Here is a 17,259-nt window from a genome sequence, read left to right as displayed (position 1 = left end):
GCCAGAAAGAGAATACCAATGTGTTTATTTGGTAGTTCAGTGAAAGGCTTCAATTATCTTGTTCAGTTTTCTTGTTTGTTTGTTTTTTTGTACTACCTTAACACTAAAGTGGCCTTCTAATGATATAGCAGTGCCAGCAATGGCCCACAGCTCATTTAAGTTTGAGATCCCTGCATATACTATATGTATACATATCTGTGTTTGGCAGAAGAAACAAAATGTCTCTTTTGATGATGAATATTGCAAAGGCCTGCCTTAAAGGGTGTGCAAGGCAGGAGCTAATCACAGCCTCAATTCTATGGATTTGCTCACCCATTCAAACATAAGTGTCAAAGAATGGTTGAAGAAAAAGAAAATGTGCCATCTGTGCAGCAAGTACAGTCGTGAAATTTCCTCACTACAAAATATTCCACAGTCAACTGTTAGTGTTATTATATCTGTGGAGGAGTGCGGTCTGTGGCTCTGCTACAGAGGGAGGGGTGGTGAAATAGGTTCAGAGGGCAGTGTCTGGCAGAGCAGCTGGGACCAATTCCCTAATCATGCTCTGCCTATTTCAGTTACGCCAGGACTGGGGACAGAGGAAGAGCTGAGATGGAGGAGAACAAGTTTTTGTTGTGTAATCACACTGAAAATAATCCATCACTTCCCTGCAAACACAGGCTCTGCTTGTGTGTGTATATGTGTGTGTATGTGTGTGTGTTGTATTATGTCTGTAACACAATTGTGTTACAGTAACAAAGTGGAAGCAATTGGGAACGACAGCAAAGCAGCGATGAAGTGGTAGGCCACCTATAATCACAGAGCAGGGTCAGCAATGCTGAGGTGCATTGTACACAGAGGTCAAGAACTTTCTGCAGAGTTCATTGCCAGATACCTCCAAACCTTGAGATTAGCAAAAGAACAGTGCATACTCAAAATGTGCTCATCTAATGCAGCACAGATAACATCTTGGAGAAGCTCACAGCTCTCCAACAGGAGATTGAGAGACCAGTGACCGACATTTAGATCGTAGTTTCTTAGTTTCTTAGTTTCAGTAAAAGAAACTTAATTTTTCACTGTACCAAAACATTTTGGACGATTTCATGCTTCCAACTGTATGTGAAAAGTTTGGGGAGGGGTCTTCCTTTTCCAACATGACTGCCCACCAGTGGACAAAGCAAGGCCCACAAAGACCTGGGTAAGTGAGTTTGGTGTGGAAGAACTTGACTGGCCTGCACAGAGTCCTGACCTCAAGCCAACAGAACAACTTTGAGATGGATTAGAGCAGAGATGGCCAGCCAAGCCTTGCCATCCTCCAAGAATGACTATCACCTATCTCCAGCTTCTTGATTAAGGTAACCAGGTGAAGCAGAGTGGTGGGCCTAGGCCAGGTCCAAGGTTTTCCACTTCCTGGATGTGCTGCTCGACCTAGGCCTGCAGTGCCGTGCCTCCAGCTGCCTCCAGTCATCTGTTTCTGGTGCATTGTGGACAGCTCTGCCACTATCTGTGTCAGTGCTTGCAATGGCTGTTATAGGCTGTGAGTCCAATATTTTTTTCTGCTGTTTGGTGGTGTTGGGCACCAGTGCAGTATTTCTGTGTCACTGTGGGTTCCCTAACACAGACAGTCAGACACAACACTTTTGTTATACTTTTATTTTTTACATTACACACTATCTTTAATGATTTTTTTAGACAATGCACAGTTCACTCAGGGTTATCCGTTGTTGCAGTTTCCCTGGCTGCCAGTCCAAGTGGATGTTGCACACCTCAGTTCTGGTGCACTACTACATGAATAGAAGTAATTAGACAATAGCTGGAAGCTGTGCTTTCCTTTGTCTCCTAGCAATGCCTCCTGTTCCTCTGTTCCACCCCTCCCCTTTAGCTGAGGCAAAACCACACCCTGCCACCAATAAATTAAAAAACAAAACAAAACAGAAAGATCGTCTTTAAATTTTGGCTTAAGAGAGGAGGTTTTGCAATCATCATCTGTTGCAGCAACCATTCTTTAGACACACTGAGGCCTTAGAGGTGTGTGTCTTATGTGGAATTTGCTCCCTCCGTCTCATTATGTCTCATTTTTCGAGCCATGCATCCCACCTATCTCTCCTTGTTATAATGAGAGTGTATATATTCTCTCTGTCTCTCTCTGTTTATTTTTCCTTCGTCCTTTATGTCTTTGTGAACCCCAGCCTTATATCTTCCCACTCTGACGTCCCCAACAAATCTGTATCTCGTGGCTTTTCTTTGTGTTTTTGATTCACTTACTCAGTTCCATATTTGCTGTAACATTTTGGACTATCAGCATTAAATGCTCATTTTGAGTTTGACTCCTGCCGTCTGTCCTTTTGGGTTCAGAATTACCAGCTCACACAGCTAATACATAACCCGATGTGGGAAAGGTCAACAAACATACAAAAAAGACATGTTAATTCTGTTTATAATTGAGGTGGTCGTTCTGAAATAACCACAGCATACTCATCTATATGTGTGGAGTTGTATCTAAATAAAATGCAAAACAGGTAAATCACCTTCACAGAGTGTGCAGTGCACAATCAGTATCAGAGAGGATTAACAAGGTAATAAGGCACAGAGAATGCCAGTCAGACACTGACGAGGGTGGGGAAAAGAACAAAGGAGGGAAATAAAAACAGAGAAAATTATATGAAGAACAGGTCTTCAATTAAAACAGGAATCAAACGGAAAGAGATGCCAAGAAAAAGCTGATAAGGCAAACTGAGAAACACACAAAAAATGGGAGAAGCCATTAAAAGCTACTGCCATTGTCTTTGCACAGTCTTTGCCAGTGTTCATCAAATGACTATCATAATGCCACACCACCTCCTCCCAGTAAACACACCTTATAATCTTGGAATGGGAGGCATAATTAGCCTGTTGCAGGAAAGGCAGCCAGTTACATATTATATAAAATGTCTTAAGCAGCTTTAAACACATAGTGTACTAACATACAGTGTCTAAAATCATCTTACAGATTATATGACGATTTCTCAAAAAATTGATAGACTTTCCAAGATAATTTCCTCCAGACATTTTATAACGTGTAGATTTGTAAATGGACACATTTATATTAAAATGGTCACGGTCGCTGTCCGGGGTTCTGATCTCTTTTGTTTGAGCTCTTTGACCCGTTCTGATGCCTCAGGAATAACACACACACACACACACACACACACACACACACACACACACACACACACACACACACACACACACACACTTTCTTCATGTTCCACCACATCTCTGTGTCTCTGTGTAGAATCAGATGAGACTAGATAATTTAACACACCCCGTTTATGTCTCACATCCATCATGTAGAATTGGATTTCAGCTTCCTTGCGCGCATGTGTGAGAGTGTTTGTGTATGGATAAGAGAGAGGGAGAGAGAGAGGGAATGGGGGGGGGGGGGGGGTGATAGCGAGTGGACTAGTTGAAATGCGCGGCACATTCTTATGTGGAAGACGAGACGAGCAGGCAGCGGTCCTTGGGCCAAGCGACATATCAGCACTTAACAACCGAACAATCTCCACGCACGGCACGGGAAACCTCGTTTCATTCCTTAATCTCTGCCGCAAAAGCAAAATTACCGCATTCTTCCAAGCGGTAATTCTGCAACAAACCCAAACTGCATACCGGCTGGAAGTTGCATCGCCTGGAGCCACCGGGGAATCTTGTACCTTTACAGCCCCGCCAGGCTTGATTTGTCTCCTGTGGTGTGCGCGAAGGGACCGCGGCGCAGGAGTTCTATTTGGAGCAAACTGATAAAATGGTAAGATTTGCGGGGGGGATTCACGAATCACATTTTAAGTGGTTAAACCTGCATGTAAGGGGAGGAGAATGGAAGTGAGCGTGCAGGGATCTTGCGGCATGTGTCGGATGATCTCAGTGAGGAGGTTGCTTCCTATCAGTGGCTGCCGGCAGCGCGCAGTTTGCACACTGCAAAGGAGAAGGACCATCACTAAGCAATGAATATGAGAAAACAGAAAGACAGGATATTGGAGCAGAAAAGCACCTACAAAATAGCGCATTGTCTATATATTCGTCTGTGAACATGAGGAGTCTTTAACATATTCTGATTAAGTAATTCTTAAAATCAGAATAATATGCACGAGCTCTTTTATGGATAAAAGAGCCCTTCTGTGTTATCCAGTCCTTCCTCAGTTATTAGAGTATTCAGTTCAATTACTCAAAGATAAGATTAATATTATCATCTATTCCATAATTTGTCACACACACACACACACACACACACACACACACACACACACACACATATATATATACATACGTACACATGCATATGCATATGTGTGTGTGTGTGTGCGTGTGTGTCTGTCTGTCTGAAATCCAGGCCTTTGGGTAAATGCTGTGTGTGACCTTGTAATGCAGCCTGCTGTCGCTGAATAACAATTGCGGCTTCTCTTCTTTCTGTGCCTGGCTGGTTTGGGAGGGTTACACTGAAAAAGCTATTCAGTCCCAGCTGCCTACATCTACATGTCTGTTGTGTCTGAATGATGGTAGAAGATGTGTTTCCTCTCAGCACTTGTGTTTCTTAATGTTGGGGGGAAATATGTGTGCGTGCAAGTCTGCGTCCCTCTGTTCCGATGACATTATAAAATGCTGTTGAGTTATTTATTTACATCTTGGAATGCTCAGCTGCAGCATCATTCATAAGACTCGCCACAAATGCGATAAGTAATGCTCTGTTTTTCCATCTGAACATGCTTGAGAACTGTTTAAATATCTGAGTTGGTTTATCCCAAAGAAAAAGTGTGTATGCAGTTCTAATTTGTTTAAATTTACAGGTCACATACAGCTCAGCATATCACAGAAACCACAGAATCCTGTTTAGATTTGCTTGACCTAAGAGTAACAGACATTCCCATAATACCTCGTGCGGGAAAGTGAGGAGACGTTTAGAGTGTAACAGCACAAGTAGGACCAAAGAGCTTTTCTGTCCTTTAGATCTCAGTGATGCTGACATTTAAATGACCCAATTAGCCTTGTTGTGTTGACTGGCCTGATCAGCAGAGGAAAGAGAAGAAAAAGTCAGGCAGGAGGAGGAGAAGATATTAGGCATCAGGCCCAGTCTCAGCAAGGCAGCCTTGTAACACACCCAGTGTCATGCATGAGCTAGTGTAATTTATAGTTGTATTGAGGCGATCCAGTTCCCATGCAAAAGGATGAACACAATAAAAAGTAATGTTAGTTTTGAAATACTTGCCACATCCATGTCTGCAATTAATGGTATACGATGGTTGAACTGAATGGCAAAGAGAGCACATTTTAATGGCTACACCATCCAATCAAATAGTAGTTTTTTGGATGTGATGTGCATAATTTAATGCACACAAAATCCACAAAATTTTACATTTGAACTTTATAAATTTGACCAAACATGGAGCCGCCAGCAGAGTTCTTCATATTAGTACATATCATTCTGGATGGTAGTTGTTGATGTCACTTTAAACAGATTATGAAGAATGGGGGAGGCTTGGGGGTCTGCATTTAGGGGACACATTGAGTAAGGGTTCTGGGTTCTTCCCCAGTGAATTTTGAGTATTGGAGACTTATTTTTTTCTGCATTGTGGTTTAATTTATCTAAAAGAAAATACATTTAAAAAAAAAAAAAAAGTAACCAGGATATGCTGTTGAAATGAAAGGCCTTTCGCAATGAAGACCTGGTTATGGTAGCAGCCATACATACACAAAATGTTTTAAAATGTAATATAAATTTCAAGATCGAGATCATGATATATACGAATGTCCACAACTAAAAAACACTGCCTTTAAAAAAACATGTAAGTCTCCTTCACTGGGGTCCTTATCATGTTTATTTATGCCTATATGCTAAATTCACCAGTTGTTAGAAACATATTAAATGTTTTGCAAGTTATTTCAAGTCCAAGGTGCAAAGTAAGAAAATAGTGTTTTACCTAGACCTGTCAAAACCCTTGGTGTAACTGTTTAAAGGAGTGTAGCTGATAACTGGAACTGTGACAGAGAAAGGTACAGAGATACACTGAAAGTTTATCCACTATCGTCTTTTTGTTTTCTATGTGTTGTCAGTGATGGCCAACCCACCAAATCATAAGGAATGCAAGGGCACAACTGAAACTAGACTCAGTAAAGACAGTGGTATGTATATACACTCTATCAAAAATAATTAATCACAGGAAGAAAAATATTATACAGTGAGGTTTCCTGGCATTCTTGATCACTTTTAAATATTAATTCTTAATTTCCCTCATTGGATGTTCTCCCTGCAGAATACAGATACATAAAAGCCTGATTTACCTTTCTGTCCTCTTTTGTGTTTGCCTGGTTTTAGACATGAGTGTAACAAATTGGCACTTCTGTCTAATCCGGCTGATTTGTTTGGGGAAGTGACCTGCCTGAATGTGCCTGAATGTCTTCATCAATGAATTTATAAATTTATAAATTATATAAAATTCTATAAATTATAAATTATTTATAAATTTATAAACCTCTCAGTTTTGACAGTGGTTACTATTTTTTTTTTTTTTTTTTTTTTTTTTGGGGGGGGGGGTGTCTTAGGACTCATGTACATCTCTAGCCACAACGCTTGGGCTATAAACTCCAAACACAGAAATCTACAACTTTACAAGATAAAATAAGCTTTATTAGTCCAAAAGTTGGGAAAATCACATTGTTACAGCAGCAGAAAAAATGTTTCATAGTGCAGTGGTTGTGTGTTAATAACAGCAGGTATTGAATATTGTACATTGAGATATGTACAGCCTCCAGTGTTTGCATATGCGGTGTGTTTTCACGTGTACATTCACTGCTTAGTTGGTATTTAGACATTTGTCCTTATCCCATTTCCTTCTGGCTCTTCCATGGTTATATAACTGCAGTTACAGTCATCACAAAAAATGTAGTGGATGAATTCAATGAGATTATTTTGTGTTTTTATTTTTGGTATGCAGGGGTTGCTCTAAATATTGGGAGGTGATCTTTCCAGCTCCCCAAAACGACACATGTGCTTTGCAGTTCAATTCAATTCAAGTTTGTTAATGCTCCAGGAACCTGTAACTGTAAATGACACTGAAGTAATGTTACTATTTCAATACAATATGTTGAGCATAGCATTATTCCAGGCAGGCCGCAAAGCTCAGCCACTGTTACAGGAGATCAGCTGATTTTCTTTTACACATCCAATTGTCTGTTTCACATAGGGCATTAGCTGTATGTCCCCAGTTGCTGCAAATCTGCAACTCACCACCCCATCTCTCTTTCTGTGCCTAACCTTTTAAAACCTGAACCAATTAAATAGCTGCCAGAAATCTTTAATTTTTTGATAATACACTGTTTGTTGAACCTTTAGACACATATATATATATATATATATATATATATATATATATATATATATATATATATATATATATATATATATATATATATATATATATATATACACACTTAAAGGATGTGTTGCTAACATCTTGATGCCAGATACCACAGCTCTCCTTCAGGGTTGTTTTGGCAGAAATCAACTTCAATATTAGGCATTCTGTCATAATATTATGCCTGTTATGAATTATGCCACACAGGAACCAATCAAATGCAAGGTAAATAGCTGTCTCTCTGTCTCATTGTGTTCACAATATTGTACAATATTTGAAAGTAACGTAAAGCTCTGCCATTATGCACTTTTACATTGTTTAATATGCAAATGCAAACATATGCAATAAAAAAGTATGCACTGTAAAGTAGGTCACACCACTAGCCTAAATACATCTGCAAGAAATCTAACAGTTGTCCAAACGGAATATTATTGTAGGTAGCAGCTGTAACAGTAACAGTAGTAACTGTACCTAGATAAGTGAGAGTGCCATAAAATGCAACTCCTGTACGCGGCACTTGGTTCCAATTCTATTTAAAGTGAATACTATTGACTTCCAACAGTTTTTATAAAGATTGTCATAAAACTGTTTCACACAGGTGACTCATCTCAGCTTTGAAAGAGCTGTGGGGTCCAAACAGTCTAATAAAGTTTGTGCTTTAGTTTAGTATGTGAAATTTACTAAACTACACCATGATTTGTAGAGCTTATAGCTGCAACCTGCAAACCAAATCTGCAAATGTTAGCGGATAATTTGTGTTCACATATGTCACCACTGGCTCCTAAAACACACCTGCCTACAGCCAGGTTTTTATAGCCATGAAAATTGGCAATACAGTCTGTGACACTCACAGAGAATCTGGCTGTTTAATGACTCTTAGCTATGGTGCATTTTGAGGATGTTTTAATGTTATTTAAACTGTTACTTTCTTTTGCGCTTTAAAAAGCCATTGCCTCAGCCTTGTGACTGCATAATTCCCAACAGAATTGTGGGAAAAATGGGACATAATAGGAGCGAGAAACCAGGCCAGTTTTCATACTGTCTTTTCTTCTTTGTCTCCCACTCTCCATCCCTCTCTCTGTAATGCGTGAACCTCTCTCTCCATCTCCAAAATAATGAAGACTAAGTCATGTCTGTGTATATTAATTCCTCCCATAATTCCTTGGGCTAAATATAGAGCCAGAGACTTGAGTGACTTAGTGAGATATTCAGTGGGAATTAGACAGTCCGGTGGTGGATTAACACATGAGATAATTAATCTTGAAGCACAAAAAGAACATTTCATTTTTCTGAAAAGAGGAGTAAGCACCTCCTTGATTAGAGATAGAAAGAGAAGAATAGTTTTGGTTTGAGGTTCTCTCAGTGAGTAGAGGGGGATAAGCCAGTGCATGCCTCTTCTCCCAGCTACAACAGCTGTCAAAGCTTGACCAGAACACATCCTGGGGGGCTAGGCTGCTCTAACTAAAATCAAAGGTGGCTCACGCTTTTTGCAATCCTGCTTTTCCTCCCTGTCTCTTTTCCTTCTAATGATACATCTCATCACTGAGAAAGTGTCTCTCGGCACCGCAGCAGTGTTACAGGTGAGTGATCATTAGGATATCCTTGCTTCTCCTTTTCCTTATGCCGGAGCGAACCAATTCCTGTTCTCCCGAGTGAATAGTTTTTCTCAGCACCCACATATTCATAATGCAGCTCTTTTTCGCCAGCCTGCTCCCCTCTTACTTTCTCCATCCCTTATTTGCTTATTCTCAGTCTCTTGGGTGAAACTTTACACGAATGTTTATTCAAAGTACAGACCGCAGTCTCCACATTGTGTGTATGTTTAGTTTGGAGAGTGACTGTGCCTCTGTGTGCATAAGTGTGTGCTTTTTTTAATTAGGTATGTGCTCTTTAGACGAAGCATCAAACATTACACACATCCAGGCTGACACTGTTCAACATGAAAGCCGCTGAGACTCATTAGGACACTGATTACAGCTTGGGGAGGAGAATTCTGAGCAGCTGCTGAGCTTACAGGCAAACACCCACACACACTCATGTATTCTCATTTTATGTGTGTTCATGGGTAACAATATGTTTGTTTTTAAGTAGGACCAGTTTGGTTATTATTTAAACAAATGTTTGTGAGTTGATCACTTTTGGCGCTATATAGAGATTGGTAGTGCTAATAGATATAGTCAATTGGCTATGTGATCGTGTGAGATTGTGCCCTCTCTAGACTCCCTGCTGGCCACTGGCCACAATTTCCTGAGTTCCTCAGTGTTATCTTCAATGTGATGTTTGGATGCACAGGAAGAATGTGCACAAATTTCTATCAAGAGAGTTTCTATAGATAACTTCAAAATGAATTACTGCTTTCAATTCTTGTTTCTTCTGTTGGATATTGGACAGCAGTATGTCTCCCTTCATTAATCGCAGCTATTGCTGCTTTGCCCCTGGCTTTCTGCTTCAGCTGCTACCCCAGTTGCACTGGTTGAAGTGTGGAAATATTGTAAATCAAATTAATTTGATCGTTAATCACACAGTTAAAATGTTTTCCAGTAATCATCTTGCAAACATTTAGATCCAAGAGTTCAAGAATGAATATTAATGCTGTCTGCTTCCACCGCTTTTCAGATTTCTGTTTTCCTTTGCTCTTATTCAAAGTTTTTAATTTAATTTGGTTCTGTGAATCACTTTGTAACTTTTAGGTGAAACATTATAAACATTCTGTCATGAACTTATAGCTGTCCTTTCCAACTATGCTACTTATGTATTTGTGATTATTGACCACACCATTGAAAATGGTTCCAGATGGTCTTTAGGTGTTTTTGTAGACTGGAAATGTGTGGTTGGCCACAGCCATGTTGATTGATCATATATACTCACAGTTACATATATACAAACACAGTACATATGTAACTACAGTATATGACTATGGCAATGTACTGACCAGGAGATGAGTACACTGTGGTCATAAAGGGATGGAAATGGTCATCAACAGTACTTGGGTAGTGTTTAAATTCAAATACTCAGTTTGTACTAAGGAGCCCAAAACGTGCCTAGAAAAAATACACCACATTATTAGGCAGGATGGATCCATGATTTCATGTATTTTATGCAAAGGAAGATGTTTCCAATCTTTTTAGTCCCGTTTTAGTCAACCCATGTATTTTGCTTTTAGGTAATGGAAGGGGATACCTGATATGGACTTCTATTGCTGTAGCCCATCTGTGTCAAATGTTGCCTTTCTATCATTTTGAAGAAGTCTGGCTATTCTTTTCTGGCCTGGAGATTTGTGAAATTTGTGTCTCCATTATTAACAGTGTTGTGTTACTGTAACAATACAGACTAACTTGTCAGCCTTTATTTTAAACATATTCAAGCAGAAATGTTGCCATTAACCATTTTTGAACTACGGGTTGATTCTGTTCAACAGTACAGTCATTGCTCTCTGATGGGAAGAAGCAAAAACACTCCTTCCTCCCACGCATGATTGTACTGAGAAACTGTAGGTCTGTTCTTCTATGGGTCACTCTATTTGTGGGAAAGAGGGGGTGGGGGTTATCTAAATGAATGGAGTTGTTGCTGTATGAGGCAAGGAGGTGCTGCAACAGCTCTGCGCTTAAATAGGATTTTAACCATTCATAAAGGAATAAATGAGGAACTCAATATGCAGAAATCATTTTTGCTATTTTTATATTTGTATTTATGTTTTTATACTGTTGAGCTCATTTATGCAAGCCACAAATAATCAACATATCTACAATTATACTAGGATGTGACTTAATACAAGTCCAAGTGTAAGAAACGTTGGAGTAGCAAGTGTGGAAGCAAGTTCCTGAGTGTGTTTGATGTCCTTTGTGATTGATAGGACAGTCTGACTTAAAACAAATAAACAAAAAAATATAGACCAGAGATGCTGCTGACAGAAGGCTTTAATAGGGAACACGCTCACCGTTGTTCCAGTACTGAGGTGTAATGTAGGTCATATCTGGTGTCTTGTAAGTCAAGATGGCACCAGAATTTCCTGCATATCTCAATAATAATAATAATAATGATAATAATAATAATAATAAAAAATATACCAGTGTTTTCATTAATGTCTCATAAGCTGAAGTGACACAACTCAGTGTGTTGTTGCATGTATATTTCTTGATCGCTATCGCTAACTGAATTGCTGGCTCAGTGCAAATCAGTTTCATTTCTTAAAACTACAGTTTATGATGTCAGAGGTTCGAAGCAGCGTCGGAAACACAACATGCTGATGGTGTACCAGCGCTCATGTCTATACTCCTGACTGTGGAGGAAAACCTTTGCTGCACAGAGTGGGGCCTGTTGTTGCCACACTTAGACAATTTCCATGCGTACATGAATAAAGCAAAAACTCATCCATGAAACCGCAACTAATAAATCAGCAGACATGATAAAACACTGCTTTCCTGGTGTTTAATTTCAAATCAACTGAAAAGAAAGACCAAGACGAGCGTATCAACTGCACACGATGGAGCTGGCCTCAGGCAGTTCAGAGTGGGAGGTGTTGACAGTTCCGGGTGCCTAGTTGGAGTACTGGAGTATGGTTACACTGGCAGCAATCTAAATATTTACTCTATCTCTCATTCACTGAGACTGAAGCATGATTTAGGTTCAATGTTACGTATCAAATCACAAACATTTTTAATGTGCAATGTGTTTGCTGTTTACAAAATATCCCTAAATAGCCACACACATGTAGATAGGAGGAGAATTGAGATGCTGTAAATGTTGGCTTTTTTCCCACTGAGTTTTAGTTTCTGGTTTCATGGACTGCATTGGCGGGGCATACAATATGTTCACAAAGTGTGTTCAGACTGTATGCAGTCTGAGAGACAGACCTATCAAGTCTCCAGTATAATGAATTTCAGCTGAACTTGAGTTACTTTATCTACAAAGGTTTTTCTAAACTGATGGGACCGTAAAGGAAAGTGTTCTTTAAAACAAAGAAAGATTGTAGGTGCTCTCCTAAACATTCCAGTGTCATGGAAACGAAACTGAAGTGTTAGGTTTTTGTTTTGTTTTTTGTTTTTTTTCTCTACATCTTGGTAATATATCATCAATGCTGTGATGCATGGTGTTGTGTAAAATAAATGAATTCATGGGAGATTGTGCTTTAGCACTTACCATGAAAGCTTTTCTAAGGAAGAGCATTAGAAGTGATTGAGGTGGCTTTGGCAATGAAGCAACTCCCATTCATGTTGAGTCTTGTCTGATGTGTGTGTGTCCTTCTTACTTTAAACTGCAAGTGAAGGTAGTGTTTGTGTGTGACTGTGGTCTAACAGCAGGACTTAAAAACCGACTGATTTTAGGCTTTAATGATTCTGCTGTTTCTACTACGTTTTTTGGTGTTTATTGTCTAAGAGATAAATAGAAGCACATTAGAAAACTTAAGGGGCACTATTTACAGTGGAGCTCAAGAAGGAGCAGAAAGAGGTCCCAGGGCCACGTGGTCCACTTTAGATCCAAACTCAGCAGCTCTCTCAGCGGTTGCTCTTGACAACAGCAGAAGGAGGAGTTTGTGCTGGCAGGGCTTTGGTAGAGTAGGAATGCCAAGCTGCCAAGTTCTCCCTGTGGGATGATGCCCCAGGCCCAGTCCTGATACTTGGCTTTGTTCATGCAAGCCCTCTAAGCCTGCTGCGTCATGGTGCATCCATGAGGGCTCACACATGCATACACAAGAGCTCTTTACACGGACACAACCTGACCTGCTGGTTCATGTACAGTTTGAATACTCAGTCATTTGATAGCAAGACAGTGCCTTTGTAATGGTTCACAACTGATGCTGTAGGGGAAATAATATTCTTTTCTTGGTTTGCAAACTGCATTTCCCCATGAACTCAAAACAGAATATTCTGAACATATTTATGTTCTCTTCTTCAGCACATGGTTAAGATGAAAGGATGTTCGGTGTTTTTTTCTCAAAACATCGCGTTATTTGTGCTAATAATTAATTTTCTGCTTGTGAGCTGCAGATTCAAGATTTTTAAACTATGTCTTTAATGAAGGCCTACCGTACAGTCCATTGTAATGTCTCTTGCTTGGTCTCCAGTACTTGGAATGAAAACGTCCATCACTTAAGCTGTGCTGGCAGACTGAGTCTCTTCTGCACAGCATTCATGATAGAAGAGTTCTTCTCTATGATAATAAATCTGAAAATAGAGCTGACTGACAATACTGTGCTGAATATGGATGAGTGAAACCCTGACTCGGCAATTTAAATCCCACATTAACAACATTTGACGTACTTTAGAGATAATTTTTTTCAAATTGAAAATATATATATATCAAAAATATTTAGAGCGCTATTGCTCTTTGTGTTGCAATGCAGTGAGACTAAAGATATCATGTGGTTCAAGCAGGTTTTGTCCCTACAGCGAGATAAGTGTATTATGTTCAACATTTTCAAATTGATCCTCAGTGGAGGAAGAAAATTCACTGAATGATACGGTCTGTTTGATGAATACGACTCTTCACCAACTGAGAGAATTTATCTGAGAGCTTTGTCTGAGAATGCAGTGACACAGTCGTGGGTCTTTTGGGCTTTCTTAACAACAATAAAGCTGTAAAAACATACCCCCTTTCTCATTTCCCACATCTTCAGTTCTCATCTTTCTGACTTATATCTTACTCTCAAGAGACACGAGTAGGGAGGAGTCCAGGCAACAGGAACTATGTGAAGCACCCTCGCCTTGCAGTCTCATTTTAAAATGCCGGTTTAATATGACATGTGGAACAACTGCAATAATAATTCCTTTCCCAACTACTGCTGCTCAAATATAAGTGTTCATTACGTTTTACAAATTCAGAACATGTTGTAATGTTACAAGATTTACCTTTAAACGTGATTTAAAGGATTGGATGGATTCCGACGCACAGACATCGGCAAGCTTATCCAGAGTTTTGGTGCGGCAAAAGCAAAAGCACGATCCCCCCTACTCTTCCATCGAGTGGTTGCATTAAGAGCCCCTGGTTAGAGGATCTGAGTGCTCTCATGGGGATGTATAGGCCAAGGAGGTCGATTAAGTAGCTGGGTGCCAGGTTATTTAAAATTTTAAAAGTGTATAAAAGGATTTTAAAAACCATACAGTATTTGACGGGGAGCCAATGAAGGTTGGCGAGGGTGGGTGTGATATGGTCATGTCTTCTGGTGCCGCTTAAAGGGCGTGTTGCGGCATTCTGGACTAGTTGCAGGCGTTGGATGAGGGAAAGTTGGAGGCCTAAATAAAGAGAGTGTGGACTTTATACCAGTTTTTAATAGGCCACGTAAAACCGGAGTTATGATAAAAAAAAATATATGCAATGTTTGTTTTTTTCCTATCGTTGTTTATATTTACTGCGGGAAGAAACGGTAAAAACGGCGTTTTATAAGGAAAATGCTCAAAAGCACTCTCCGCCTGTGAGCAAAAAGAGCCCCCCTCCCAACTCCCCCAGCCTTTCCTATTGGTGGAAAAATGTACCATGTGGACCAATCAAAAAATGATATGGCAACATGGCATTAAGTTGTTTATGAAGGGAGGAGTTTTAGGAGTGACGGTGTTTTGAGATGTGAGAGATTTGCAACGTTTAGCACAAATCTTGTGTAGTTAGTGTGTAGTGTAGTCAATAGTTTTGTTGTGTGTGTCAGAACAATGAGGCGACTGCTGAATGTTACAGGTGTTACAGGAGTGATACATCTCCTGTTGTCAGGCCTGCAGGTATCAGGCTGTTGTTCTCCTTTATCTCATAGTGGACAGAAATTATTTTTTGGAGTGGCACAAATAATTTGTGCACCTGATTGTTCTGTAAATATTTTGAAATGTTTATATGAAAAACCGCCTTGGCAGCATTTTTAGGTAAAAAGCTGAAAAAAACATTGTTGTTTGCAAAACTCACTTACTTTTTTGAAGACGTAACTATATAATTAATTGCCCAACATTGGTCATTATATACTGTATATTGCAGACAAAGAGTTACAGACTCTCTCCCAGACCACAGACTCAGACTCATAATACAAGTCAGAGCTTTATATAAAAAAAAAAAAAAGAAAAAAAAAAAAGAAAGTTGTGTTTTCAAAATTGGAGTTCAAGTTATTTTTTCTTCCAATAGTGTTAACATACTACACAGGTCATGAACAAGATTATTTTTAAATTTTCATTGTAAGTGGGCTAAAGCAGTTAATTAAAAGTAGTCTAACATAAATGTAAATGCTGTAATTTGATTATTTTAATAAACCATGTAACTTGGATAGATTCGATGCAGGCGTGACCACAGTGCACACGTCTGCTGTTGCTCACAGTGGTCCAAGGGACCGCTCAAGGAGTTTGTGTTTTTGCTCAGACACATGAAAAATTAGAGGGAACATTGGTTACAAGTACCTGGGGATCCCACAGGCAAATGGGAACAGTGAAGAGGCAGCTAGGAAAGCTGCAACCACCAAGTACCTGCAGAGGGTCAGGCAAGTCCCGAGGAGTCAGCTGAATGGCAAGAACAAGATCCAGGCTATCAACACTTACGCCCTGCCCGTTATTAGGTACCCTGCTGGGATAATAGGTTGGCCAAAGGAAGAGATAGAAGCTGCTGACATCAAGACAAGAAAGCTCCTGACCATGCATGGAGGGTTTCACCCCAAGTCCAGCTCCCTGAGGCTGCATGCTAAGCGTAAGGAAGGAGGCCGGGGACTGGTGGGCGTCAGCACCATGGTCCAGGATGAGGTAGCGAACATCCATGAATAAATCAGGAAGATGGCCCTAACGGACTGCGTGCTCAGTGAATACCTCAGGCAGCAGAAACCCAAGAAAGAGGAGGAAGAGGAGGCACCATCATGGATGGACAGGCCCCTGCATGGTATGTACAACCGGCAGATAGAGGAACTGGCTGATATCCAGAAATCCTATCAGTGGCTGGACAAAGCTGGACTGAAAGACAGCACAGAGGCACTAATCATGGCAGCACAGGAACAAGCTTTGAGCACAAGATCCATTGAGGCTGGAGTCTATCACACCAGGCAAGACCCCAGGTGCAGGCTGTGTATAGATGCCCCTGAGACAATCCAGCACATAACAGCAGGGTGAAAGATGCTAGCAGGTAAGGCATACATGGAACACCATAACCAAGTGGCCGGCAGAAACATCTGTGCCGAGTAAAACCTGGAAGTCCGGAGGTCAAAATGGGAGACGCCCCCAAGATCCTGTGGGACTTCCAGATACAGATGGACAAAATGGTGGTGGCTAACCAACTGGACATAGTGGTGGTAGACAAACAGAAGAAGACGGCTGTAGCGATAGATTTAGCGGTTCCAAATGGCAGCAACATCAGGAAGAAAGAACACAAGGAACTTGAGAAATACCAAGGGCTGAGCGAAGAGCTGGAGAAGATGTGGAGGGTGAAGGTGACAGTGGTCCCAGTGGTAATCGGAGCACTAGGTGTGGTGACTCCCAAGCTAGGATAGTGGCTCCAGCAGATCCTGGGAACAACATCGGAGATCTCTGTCCAGAAGAGCGCAGTCCTGGGAACAGCTAAGATACTGCGCAGGACCCTCAAGCTCCCAGGCCTCTGGTAGAGGACCCGAGCTTGAAGGATTAACCGCCCGCAGGAGCAGGAAGGGAATTTTTTGTTTTGTTTTGTTTTACTAAATTAGCAAGAATCTCAATTTGTGTGTCAAACTTTGAGATGAAAAATGTATTTAATCCATTTTGAAATAAGGCTCAGGTTACATGACAAAATGTTGAACAAGTGAACTACTGTGAATACTTTCTGGATTCACTGTGATCCTGCATACATGCATTATCTGAAAAGCCGTCTTCAGTTCAAATTACCATTCAATCCAGGGATCAATTCATCAGAGGATAGAGGATATGAGGAGGCATAAATTAGAGAAATGGGGAACGCCTTACTATCACTT

At 40.4% G+C, this 17,259-nt stretch overlaps 1 protein-coding gene across 4 annotated transcripts in view; it reads left to right on the top strand.

Annotated features, from left to right (window-relative positions):
* Nucleotides 1-3,405: 3,405 nt before the first annotated feature.
* Nucleotides 3,406-17,259, top strand: part of adcyap1r1b (adenylate cyclase activating polypeptide 1b (pituitary) receptor type I) — a 31,198-nt gene continuing 17,344 nt past the window's right edge. Inside the window, exons 1-2 of one of the 4 annotated variants that reach the window (XM_085137223.1) lie at nt 3,406-3,763; nt 6,064-6,132. The gene's annotated coding sequence lies outside the window, so the exon portion shown is untranslated. The remainder of the gene's footprint in view (nt 3,764-6,063; nt 6,133-17,259) is intronic. The other 3 variants (XM_085137222.1, XM_085137221.1, XM_085137224.1) reach the window with 3 other exon arrangements.

The sequence above is a fragment of the Neolamprologus multifasciatus genome, chromosome 17 (assembly GCF_963576455.1).
Source record: "Neolamprologus multifasciatus chromosome 17, fNeoMul1.2, whole genome shotgun sequence".
Taxonomy (NCBI): Eukaryota; Metazoa; Chordata; class Actinopteri; order Cichliformes; family Cichlidae; genus Neolamprologus; species Neolamprologus multifasciatus.
Note: the sequence above shows the minus strand (reverse complement) of the source record. Positions and strands in the feature narration are given on the sequence as shown.